We start from the raw sequence: 13,003 nt of genomic DNA on the forward strand, positions 1-13,003 counted from the left end.
GCATATTGCCTGGGAATGAAGATAGCAACAGCATAACTTTTTCCTTTCTAACCTGTATGTCTTTTATTTTTCTTACCTTATTGTGCTGGCTAGGAATAAAAGTATAATGTTGAATAAAATTTGTGAGAGCGCACATCCTTGCTTTTTTCTAATTCTAAGGGAAAGGTCCCAATTCTAAGGGAAGGGATTCAAGCTTTCATCATTAAATATGTTGTTAGCTGACATTTTTTAAGTACCTTTTTTCAGAATAAGGAAGTCTTATTCTGTTCCCACCTTGTTTGGAAATTTTTATCATGAACTAGAATTGGATTTTTTTCGCATGCTCTTTTTTTGGATCTATTGAGATGATCATATGGGTTTTCATTTTCATTCTGTTAATAGTTTAACTGAACAGAGTGATTTTTAAATGTTAAATCAACCTTGTAATCTAGAAACAAATCATTCCTTACTATGACTTACTATATGTTACTGAATTTAACTTATTGCTATCAATTCATTTTTATTCTGTGTTCCTAAGAAATGTTAGTTTATAGTTTGCTCTCATAATGTATAAGGCCTGATCTTGGTGTCAGAGAAAGGCTAGCTTCAAATAAAGAGTTAAGAAGTCTTGATTTTTTCAGGGAGAAGAAACAAGAGGGCGGAGTAGGTAACACCTGCCACCTCCTGCAACCACATCGAAATTACAACTAAATACAGAACCACCAGCACTCAGAGCCTCCTGAGATCTGGCTGCACAGAAGCCCCACAACCAGGGAGCTGAAGAAGCACTGAGACCTGGAGGAGGGGCGGAGACGCGGGCGGGTCGGGGCTGAATTGCCGCAGAGACCAGGCCGCCGGCCCACACCCGATGCTGGGGTTTAAACCCAGGAGGGCATCTTGGTGGTGGGGGTTCCCCAAAGGAGTGAGAGATCCCAGCCCCACATCAGGCCCCCAGCCCAGGGCTCCAGGGCCGGGAAGAGATGTCCCCACAACTCCAGGCTGTGAAACAAGTGGTGACTGTCGCTGAGGGTCGCGGAGGCTGCGGGAGCCCCAGCAGCTCCTCTAAAGGGCCCGGCATGGACTCACTCGGACGCTCCCTCTGAGCCCAGCGCCGGGCAGCGGCCTGAAAGGACCCGGGACACTCGGGGGGGAACTAACCTGCCTGAGATCCGGGCGAGAGGCGGAGGGCAGCTTCCTCCCAGGCAGACAGGCTGGCGGAGGCCGTTGCTCCTGTGGCGAGTCCTCCCCCACACAGCCGGCAGGCAGGCGCCACATGTGAGTCGCCAGCACCCGACTCACACCTTTGGCCCCACCCCGGGATTCCCGGAGGCCCCGCCCCTCCCCACCTGCAGCTCATCCTGGCCATTTCCAGGGGCTTTTCTGTGCAAGGGGCCTCTTGAGCCTCATGCTGAGAACTTTCCTAAAATCTCTCAAACAAGCAGCAGCGGGCCCCATAGGGCTTGATAAGCGGCCCCAGGCCTGGCACTAGCGGCAGCTGCATTGGCTCATAGCTTGGCCTCTCCTGGACACCGCCAAGCCCAGCACAAGTAGCAGCCAACTACGGTTTGCTGTGTAGCTCATGCTGGGGGGCCCTGGGCAAGGCACTGGCAGAGGCTGACTTTGGACCTCCCGGGAGGCCCCAGAGACAGTGCACCTGGTGGTCAGACTCAACCACACTGGATTACAACCCTACCACATCCACGAGTGACACTCAAGGGGTGCACTTGGTGAACACCAAAGCTCCACTGAAGTAAATCCTGCTCCACAGGGGTGTCTCCAGCACAGCAGCTCTCTGGCTGTAGTTGGAGCTGGTCCAACAGTCAATTGGCCTGGGGGTCAATTCCTCCCAACAGCAACCAAGGCTCAACTACAACAGGACAGTGCACACAGCCACACAGGGGAGCACCTAGAAGGCCCAGCTCAGGTGACTGGGGAGGCTGAGCCACTGGACCCTACAGGACAACTACCACACAAAGCTACTCTACAAATTCCAGGAGACACAGCAGCTCTACCTACTACACAGAAACAAACACCTAGAAGCAGCCAAAATGTGGAAGCAAAGAAACATGTCACAAAGGAAAGAACAGAAGAAATCTCTAGAAGAGGGACTGAATGAAATAGATCCAAGCAAGCTAACAGAGAGTTCAGAATTTTGTTTATAAGGATGTTTAAGCAGACTATTAGGGAAATAACTGAGAAAATCAATAACATAATAAAGTACTAAGTTGAAATGAAGGCTACAGGAACTGAAATGAAGAATAATTTACAGGGAGTCAACAGTAGAGTAGAGGATGCTGAGAATCCAATCAGCAGTTTGGAACATGAGGAAACAAAAAACACCCAACCAGAAGAGCAACAAGAAAAAATAATCCAGAAATATGAAGATAGTATAAGGAGACTCTGGGACAACTTCAAGAGGCCCAACATTTGTATTATTGGGGTGCCAGAGGGGAAGAAATAGACCAAGAAATTGAAAACCTATTTGAAAAAATAATTACAGAAAACTTCCCCTACCTGGGGAAAGAAATACACTTACAAGTCCAGGAAGCACAGAGAGTCCCAAACAAGAGGAATTCAAAGAGGCCCACAGCAAGACACATCATAATTAAAATGCCAAAGGTTAAAGACATAGAGAAAATCTTAAAAGCGTCAAGAGAAAAGTAGTTAGTTACCCACAAGGGAGCACCCATATGACTGTCAGCTGATTTCTCAACAGAAACTTTGCAGGCCAGAAGGGAGTGGCAAGAAATATTCAAAGTGATGAAAAACATGGAACTGCAACCAAGATTGCTCTACCCAGCAAAGCTATCATTTAGAACTGAAGGTCAGATAAAGAGCCTCACAGATAAGAAAAAGCTAAAGGAGTTCATCACCACCAGACCAGCACTACAGGAAAAGTTGAAGGGTCTTCTTTAAGAAGAAGCTAATGAACAAAAGAATCTGACAAACTAAATAGATCCAGAGACACTGATGCATGCAACAGACGATCATATTTCAGAGGAAAGAGGGAAGGGGGTGGAGGGTGGGCAGAGATTAACCAAAGTTATATGCATAACCCATGGACACAGTCAATAATGGGGTGAAGGCCTGGGGAGGGGGTGGGAGTGAAGTGGAGGGGGTCAATTTGGGGGGAAAAATGGGACACCTGTAATACTCTCAATAATAAAGATTTTTTTTAAAAAGAGTTAAGAAGTCTTATTTCTCTTATATTTTCTTAAAAAATAAGTTTGTATACAATTGGTATTATTTCTTTCCTTTAATATTTGATAGAATTCAGCAGTTAGGTCATCTGCTCCTGGGTGCTCTTTATGGAAATACTTATTGAAAATTGTGAATTGGCAAACATTATTAACAGTTTCTATTTCTTCTTGAGTTCATTTTTTATAATATGTATCTTCAAAGACATTTTTAATTTTAGGTAAACTGTTAAATACTGGCATAAAGTTACTAATAATATTTCTTTATTTTTATAATTTATTCGGAATCAATAGGTACCTCCTCTATTTCATGCTTGATATTGCTAATATTTCTCTCTCTCTGTCTAGATAAATGTTATTGACCTTTTCAAACAAAAAGCTTTGGTTTATTGCTAATTATTATTTTCCACTTTTTATTTTATTGATTTCTGCTTGCTTTTTATTTCATTTAAAAATTTCTAATTTTAATTAAATTTGCACCTAATTTGCTCTTTTTAGATAGGTTGTTTTTGTGTGTGTTTTTTTCCAGAACTTAGGTCACTGATTTTTTAGGACTATCTTTTTTTTCTAACATAAGCCATAACAAGCATGTAAATCTGTACATTGACTTTTAAGCATTGTTTAGCTTTGTCCCACATACACTGATATCATATATTTTCATTATCATCACTTTTAAAATCTTTAAAGTTTTCTATGTTACTTTCTCTTTCACCTATAAATTATTAAACAGGAAGGATCAGAAAACCTAAATAGACTGATAACAACTAGTGAAATAGAAGCAGCAATCCAAAAACTCCCAGCAAACAAAAGTCATGGCCTAGATGGCTTCACACGCAAGTTTTACCAAAAAGTCAAAGAACTGACGCCTATCCTCCTCAAATTATTCCAAAAAATTCAAGAGGAAGGAAGACTTCCAAGCTTATTTTACAAGGCCAGCATTATCCTAATTCCAATACCAGGTAAAGGTTGTACAAAGAAAGAAAATTACAGACCAATACATTTGATGAACATAGATGCTAAAGTAGTAAATTGTATCCAGCAATACATTGAAAGGATCATACACTGTGATCAAGTGAGATTTATTCTGGGGATGCAAGGCTGGTACAATATTTGCAAATCAATACGTATGATACCTGCTGTTTGACCCAGCCATTCCACTTCTGGGAATATATCCTAAGAATCCCAAAACACCAATCAGAAAGAATATATTCACCCCTATGTTCATAGCAGTGCTATTTACAATAGCTAAGATCTGGAAACAGCCCAAGTGCCCATCAGTAGATGAGTGGATAACAAAGCTGTGGGACATTTACACCATGGAATACTACGCAGCTGTGAAAATAAGGGATCTCTTACCCTTTGGGACAGCATAGATGGATCTGGAGATTATTATGCTAAGCGAAATAAGCCAGTCAGAGAAAGACCAATATCACATGATCTCACTTATATGTGGAATCTAATGAAAAAATAAACTGACAAACAAAATAGGTCCAGAGGCATGGATGCATAACACAGGATGATGGATATCAGAGGAGAAGGGGTAGGGAGAGGGGAATAAATGAACCAAAGAACATATATACATATAGGCACATGGACACAGACAGCAGAGTAGTGAAAACCTGGGGTGCGTTGGGGGCTGGGTAGAGGGGACCAAAGGGGGGGGGAATGGGGTACAGCTGTATTACTGTCAACAAAATTTAAAAAAATAAATTAAAAAAAGGAAGTGTTGATTAACTTTTATTTATTTGTCAATTTTCTGAATGTCTATTGTAGATTTCCAATTTAACTGTATTATTATTAAAGCATATACTTTTCATATTTTTAGACAATTAAAATTTGTTGAGATTGTTTTATGTTCCAAGATATGGTCTATCTCAGTAAAATTTCCTTGAGTAATGGAAAAGAATGTGAACGTACTATGCTATTTGGTATTCTAGAAAGGTCACTTAGGTCAAGTTGGTAGATAACATTGTTTGCTGTAGTCTCACTGATTTTATCTTCCCAACTACTGAGAGAGAAGTGTAGAAATCTCCAACCATAATAATGAATTTGTCTATTTCTCCTTTTAATTCTGTCAATTTTATTTCTGCTACATATTCAGAAGGTATTACAGCTCCTCCAGATCTAGCTTGATGGTCTTTAGAGTATATTGCTACAATTCTTTGTTAAGGACCTAAAATCCTGCACAAGGGCACAGGTCCAGGGAGTTTTACCTTAAATATTAAGTGCCACTGTCACTTTAGTAAAAGCTTTCCGGGGTAGTGTTGAGGCAGCTGTCCCTGTACTTTGGAAATAGTTTCAGGCACAGTCCCCCTGCTCCTTCCAGCCCTGGATGTGTGTCAATACCTCTTTCCAGCGCATCCACAGCACAAGTGCTACTTGCCCCTTAGTCATTTAGTGACTATCTGTTATCAGATTCATTGTCCCAGTATCACCATGCTCGTGTTCAAGTAACCTTTATTTTGCTTGATAATGGCCCCAAAGTGCAAGATGATGGCAATTTGGATGTGCTAAAGAGAAGCTATAAAGTGCTTCCTTTAAGTGAAAGGTGAGTACAGTACAATAGGGTATTTTGAGAGAGACCATATTTACATAACTTTTATTACAGTGTATTGTTATAATTGTTCTATCTTTTAAAAAAATATATGTTTTTGTTGATTTTTTAGAGAGAGTGGAGGGGAGAGGGAGAGAGAAACGCTGATGTGAGAAAGAAACATTGTTGATTGGCTGCCTCCCATACGAACCCTGACCAGGGACTGAAGGTGAAACTTGTCCATATGCCCCGACTGGGAATCGAACCAGCAACCCTCAGGTGCATGGGAGGATGCCAGACCAACTAGCCACACCAGCCAAGGCTGTGCTATCTTATTAGTTATTAGTGTTAATCTCTTACTATGCCTAATTTATAAAATACACATTATCATAGGTATATCTGTATATATAGGAAAAAACATAGTATATACAGAGTTTGGTACGATCTGTAGTTTCAAGCATCCACTGAGGGCTTTGGAATGTATCCCCCATGGATAAGGGGGACTATTCCACAGTGCTTCTACTTTTCTTTGGATTAGTATTTGTATCATGTACTTTTTGTCATCTTTTTGCATGTAACTTATCTGTGTTTTTATATTTAAAGTGGGTTTCTTATAGGCAGCATAAAATTGGGTCTTATTTTTTATTCAGTTTAATAAGCTATGCCTTTTAAGTGGTTAGAAGATTTATATTTGATGTAATTATTAAAAGGTTGTATTTAAGTCTACCACCTGGCTAGATGTTTGTCATTTGTTTCATCTGCTTTTTCCCCCTTTCTTTCCCTGCCTTCTTTTGGTTAACTGAGCAATTTTTACATTCCATTTTATCTCCATTATTGGCTTATTAGCATATACCTTTGATTGATTGACTTGTGATTGCTTTATGGTTTACAATACATGTCTTTAACTTTTTACATTCTACCTTCACACTAAATGTTATACTACAGTTATCAGAACCTTATGTCCTTCCCCATCCTTTTTCATAGTGTTTTCATACAATATATTTCTAACTATGCTTAAAGTCCAAAACCCATTTTTACTATTTTGCTTTAAACAATTATCTTTTATAGAAATTTGAAAATAATAAAACTATTTTATATTTATTCACTTACTTGCCATTTTGGGCACTTTTTAGTCTCTGTATAGGTTTAAGTTTCCAGTTGTTGTCACTTTCTCCTTCTAAAAAATTTTCTTAGTTATGTTACAGATATCTCAGCAACAAATTTTCACAAATTTTGTTGACCTGAAAAGGTCTTTAATTCTTTAATTTTGTTTTTACACTTTAAAAGATGGTTTTGCTGAGCATAGAATTCTAGGATGACTTTTTTTCCTTTGTACAACTTTAAAAATATTGTTCTATTGTATTCTGATTTGTAATGCTTCTTCCCAAATGTCAAACTATTTCTTTAAATTTGTTTTACAGTGATATTGCTTTTTTTCCCTTCTTGTATGTCATATCCCTTCTGTTTATGGCTACCTTTGAGACTTTCTCTTTATTACTAGTTCCTGAAGATTCATTATTGTATATGTTGGCCTGTTTTCTTTGTGTTTATCCTGCTTGGGCTTCATTGAGTTTCTTTTTATTAAATTCAAAGTTTTTTTGACAATTATTTCTTTAAATACATTCTGCTTTTTCCTGAAAAGATTGCAGCTATAAAACTATTAGACACATTATATTGTCCAATTTATCACTGTGGCTATTTTTTTAGTGTTTGTTTGTTTGTTTTAAGTTTCTTTATCTTTATTGTTGGAAATATTACAGATGTCCCCTTTTTACTCCCATTGATCCCCTCCACCCCACATCCACCCCAACCCTAGACCTTCCTCAGACCAATATCTGCATCCATGGGTTATGCTTATAAACATATAAGTTCTTTGATTAATCTCTCCCCGCCCACTCCCCCATCCCCACTTTCCTCTGAGATCCCTCAGTTTATTCCATGCTTCTATATCTCTGGATTCATTTTGTTCATCAGTTTATTTTGTTTTTAGTGTTTTTTTAATCTCTGTGCTTCAATCATATACTTTCTTTTTCTATATCTTGAATTCAGCAATAATTTCTTCTGTAGTGTCTAATCTGTTATTTAGTCCACCCACCAAATTTTATTTTCTGATGCTGTATTTTCAGCTTTAGAAGATCTATTTATTTTTTATTTATACTATTTCTCATTATTTTAGGGTTTACTCTAAATCATTGAGCATATCTCCAATAACTCTTAAAGTTCTTATTTACTAATTTTCTCAACTTTTTACATTCCTGGTTCTGTTTCTATTGACGGATTTTTTTTTCATGGTTATAAGTCACATTTTTCTTCTTCTTTATATATCTATAGAGAATTATAGTAATTATTAAGTGATGCTTATTATTGCTAATGATATTGCTGAGTGTCTTGATTCAGTTACACCCCCTTAAAGACTCTTTAATTTTGTTTGGGCTAGAAGTTGATATACTTTTAGATGAGAGTGATCCTTTCAAGCCTTTTTCATAAGCTTTGTTGTGGGACATCCAGAATACTCTTGACATGAGGGCTAGTTCAGCCCTACTCCTCAGGCATGGTCTTTTTGGGTTATAACAGTATACTGGCTATTACATGAGTTCTCTCAACCATGGCTATTAATTTAAACATCTCTCTGCCCTGTATGAACTCTGAGAAATGTTTCATTGACAGCTCCCAGGTACTTTTTTTGCCTTTCCTCCTAGAGTTTCCATGCTCACCCTTTAGCAATATTCAAAGGAGGCTTATGGAAGATTACTGTAGCTCCTTTTCAGCATGGGCTTTTTCTTTCCTGTAAATTCCAGCAGCTTCAGCTTGTTTTCCTATGATCTTTATCTGTTCAACTCAGAGGGAGTGTTTTCCTGATTTTTGAGTTCCTCTCACTTGCCCAGAGTCTGAAAGTGCTTTCAGAAAGAAAACCAGGGATCACACAGCCCACCTCAGTAGTTTTTCTTCTTGTAGGTATTACAGTCCTGTGAACCTATTGTCCAAGATCTAAAACAGCAGTAGTAGGTTTCCTATATTTTGTCCTGTTTTTCTATTGGAAAGGAAAGTTTGGTATTATTATTCTGACATGGCATGAGTAGAAGTCCTTCTTCAGTGAAGATTTAAAATTTTACATCCTGTGAGGAGACAAACACAATGTGGTATACGCTACAATGACATAATATTCAGCAATAAAAAGGAATTAAGTGCTGATAGATGCTACAAGATGGGTGAACCTTGAAAACATTATGTTAAGTAAAAGAGGTCTAACACAAAAAAACATTTATGGTATATCCATTTACATAAAATGTCCAGAAAATAAAAATCAAGAGAGACAGAAAGCCGATTAACAGTTACCTAGGGCCAGGGGTGTAAACAGGGAATATCTGTAAATGGCAGTAGGTTTTATGTGTTGTTTTGCTTTGTCTTGTTTTTAGGATGATGACAATGTTGTAAAATTAAATTGTGGTGATGGTTGTACAACTCTATACATATGCGAAAATTCTTTCAATGGTACAATTAAAATGGATGGATTTAATGCTATAAAAATTATCTATGAATAAAGCTATTAAAAATAGCTACTCATGCTTTAGAAAATTGAGTATTTGTGACTACATTTGGGATAAAGCAGTATGGGATGGGCACGTAGCTGCCTCTTGGAAAACAACAAAATATGACCTCCATTGGAACAGAAGTAATGTGACCAACGTAGCTGGTGAGATGATAATGGAACTAATATTGATTTGTAAAACATGTTGGGAATCACCATATATTACAATTGTAGTTGATTGGACTATTTTGTGGTTTAAAGGAAGAGAACATGGATTAGCTTTATTTAGACATTAAATGGAATTCCTACTGCTCATAACAGGAATGTGCAAGCACATGAGCATTGCAAAGCTTAAAAATATATGAATAATTAATAGCTAGCTATTGCAAAAGCTACACCTCTCATGGCTGTAATAAGACAGTTGTTCCATTTATTTAAAAAAGGCACTTAGAAACTATTAATAATAGCTCATTTTGGAGAGCTCTTAAAGACTCTAATTTTATTAAATAAATATCAAGTTTCTACTAACAGAAAACTTTTCTCGGTATACATTTAAGAGACTGTTAAACACCCCTGTTTCATATAACAACCGCTTCTGAGGACTCATAAATAGTCAGCTTGTGGCTTTTTGAAAGGCAATTGGATATTCCTACTGTTTAGCATTGCAAAACCGCACTGTTGGTGGTACTACAATATACCAGGAAATTCCCTACCTTCAATTCACATTCTTGTACATCCAATGCAATAATATTCAGAGATTACATGGGTTCTACTTAAGTGGTAGGAGTATTGTCTTGAACAGTTCTTGGGATAAGAGGAATAAAAATATTTTTTAAAAGGTAGATGAATTGAATCTATTTGGTCAAGAAAGTAAAACAATTAAAATAGGGATTTTCATATTCAACCATATTGATGTTTTGAAGTTTTGCACTTTAGTTTCAATAAGGATAAACTGTTCATGGTTAATAACCAAAATGCACTGAAATTGAAAACAAATAGCTGATTCTGTTGATAGGCTCATGGTGTTAAATCATCTTTTAAGAGACAAAATTGTGGTTAAATATGTTAAGAATATGTTTTGTTCTCTATTTCAGTTTTTTCCCTGTGTAACATATTGCTTCTCCTGCTGTTGTTTGCAACCATTTTACAGTTGGCATAAATACATACATTGAATCTATTCTGATTATTATGAGCATCCCACTGTGCAGCTCCCACTACAATGTTGTCCATTAAGCAGTGTTGTTACTGCCTGAGTTATCATGCTTTTGTAATAATATATGTTATTAAGTACCACCACTTACCAGCACTTTGAGGCTCTGTAATTATAAAGAAAGCAACTGTTTGCAAATTTACCCAGAAGCTTAAACAGGGACACTGGCTGCTAAATTGCAATAACAGAATTTGTGCCTGGGGATCCTGCTGAAAAATGGAAATTTCAGCTCAGTATATATTTTTTAATTATTTTTATTGATTTCAGAGAGAGGAAGGGAGAGGGAGAGAGAAACAGAAACATCAATGATGAGAGTCATTGATCGGCTGCCTCCTGCATGCCCCCCACTGGGGATCAAGCCTGCAACCCAGGCATGTGTCCTGACCAGGAATAGAACCTTGATCTCCTGGATCCTAGGTCAATGCTCAACCACTGAGCCACACCTGGCTGGGCTGGTTCAGTATTTTTTAATTTCCAGGGAGCCATTTGAATATAGACCTCTGGGCAACCACAACCATACTCACTGGAAAGAAACATGATTGCAACATTGACAAATGCAAAGAAGTCTTCTTGGAGCATTTTCCCCCCTATAGTATTGCTCCAAACCCAGCACTTATGTATGTATGTATTTATTTATTTATTTATGCATGCTTTGGCAACATATTGTTTTTCATAACTGAGAAAAATCTCCCCCCTTCCAACTTAATAGAATAAGTTTAAATAAAAAGTAATAGAAGTAGGTATTTTTGTCTATTTCTTTATATAAGCCACTCCACACTTGTGAATATCTTTCCTGCTATTCCAGCTTGTTTTGCTTACACATTATGAAATAATTAATCTTATTCAAATCCATTTGAATCAACTAAGTTAAGAGTCAAGGTCTTAGAGGCAGAAACAAGGTGACTAAGGATATGCATGGTGAAGGAGGAAAGATATTTGGGTCATGATGAACCAAACATAAATGAAGCACAGTACAGGGAGGTCAACACATAGGATGGCAATCTCCAAACTTGCAGCAAACTATCCTAACAGAGAAGTCAAATTTGCCCAGTTTTATTTTAAGCCCACATGCATATCAGCAGAATAGAAATGAAGTAGCTAGAAGTTTACAAATTTATTGGAGAAACAACACTTATGACCAAAGAACTTTTGAATAATGTAAGGTAATATTCATTCAAATGCCACATAATAAAGTACAGCAATGACAGGAGTGATAAGTGTGGAATGAAAGAGTAGTTCTTAAAAGTTACAAGATTCATATATGGGGTAAAGCAATTGAAGGCAAGCTTGTATGAATGGATAAATATGAAATGGAAAGAGGGAGAACAGGTAAACTGCTAAGGGTATTCCGGGAAGTAGAGAGTATCGTATTGCTGAATCATATACCTGTTTGCTGGTTTACTTATTAGATGCAGACAATAATAAAAATTTCATTTTATATAGCACTGAACAATTCACAAGGTACCTATCTCATATTGATTCATCTAACAAGTTCTTGGCATGAGGTCAGCTGGTATCTTCAATTTTCAGAAGAAACAAAAGCTGAGACTAGTTAAAAACTTAGTGATAAGCACACAGCAGAGGCAACATTGGAACCTCAGTCTCCTAAATCTCAATCTAGAGCTTTTTAAGTCATCAATATGTTAAATTAATTTTTTAAGTAAAGGTTCCTGAAATTACATTTTAGAACTCTTGTTGTTGTTGCTAATCTTCACCCAAGGATATTTTTTCCATTGATTTTTAGAGGGAGCGGAAGAGAGGGAAGTGGGGAGAAAGAGAGAGAAACATCTGATATTGAGAGAGACTCATGGATTGGCTGCTCCTCACTCCTGCTCGGGACCAGCCAAACCCGGGGCCCTTTGGTCCGCAGGCCAAAGCTCTAACTACTGAGCAGCACCAGCCAGGGCTCATTTTAGAACTCTTCTGGAAGAAGAGTATTTAAATTTAACAGTGACGATTCTGGCCCTTGGACATATTCTCATCAACCTCCACTTCACCATTCTGGGACTTTGCTGCTAGAAGGTAAAAGAGGTCAGAGCGGGGCTAGGAGTAGAGGAAACAGAGGAAGGAACAGCGCCTTTCCTTGTCTTCAGAGCTTTAGGCAAAAATCCAGCCAATTTGCCTTGAATTTTCCAAACTGTCATCTGTAAAAAATAATGACCTTTTCATCTGACTAGAAAGTCCTCCTAAGGGGTGCTCCGTGGCAGTTGCATATGTTCCATTAAAAAGATTACTAAGGATTCCAGTTACCTTTTAATAGTGTTCCCTATATTCAAAGCCTAGAAATTAACAATAGAGTGCATTTCCTGTTTTCATTTTTTGCCCAGACACCAGGTTGGTGTATTGGACGGTTACCAGTGATGTGTATCAGCTCAGAAGTAACCCTTTAGTGTGCGAAAGTGGGGGATTTTTAAATATAGATTTATGTTACAGGCATGTCATCATCTCACCCTTCCAGAATTTCAAAGGATCAGATGGCTATAATTGCAGAAGAGTAAATGAGTAATCTCTAGTCTATTTTAGAAACAGGAGGCCAGATGATCCCCTTTCCATGA

Source organism: Miniopterus natalensis, chromosome 5 (assembly GCF_054644295.1).
Source record: "Miniopterus natalensis isolate mMinNat1 chromosome 5, mMinNat1.hap1, whole genome shotgun sequence".
NCBI classification, from domain to species: Eukaryota; Metazoa; Chordata; class Mammalia; order Chiroptera; family Miniopteridae; genus Miniopterus; species Miniopterus natalensis.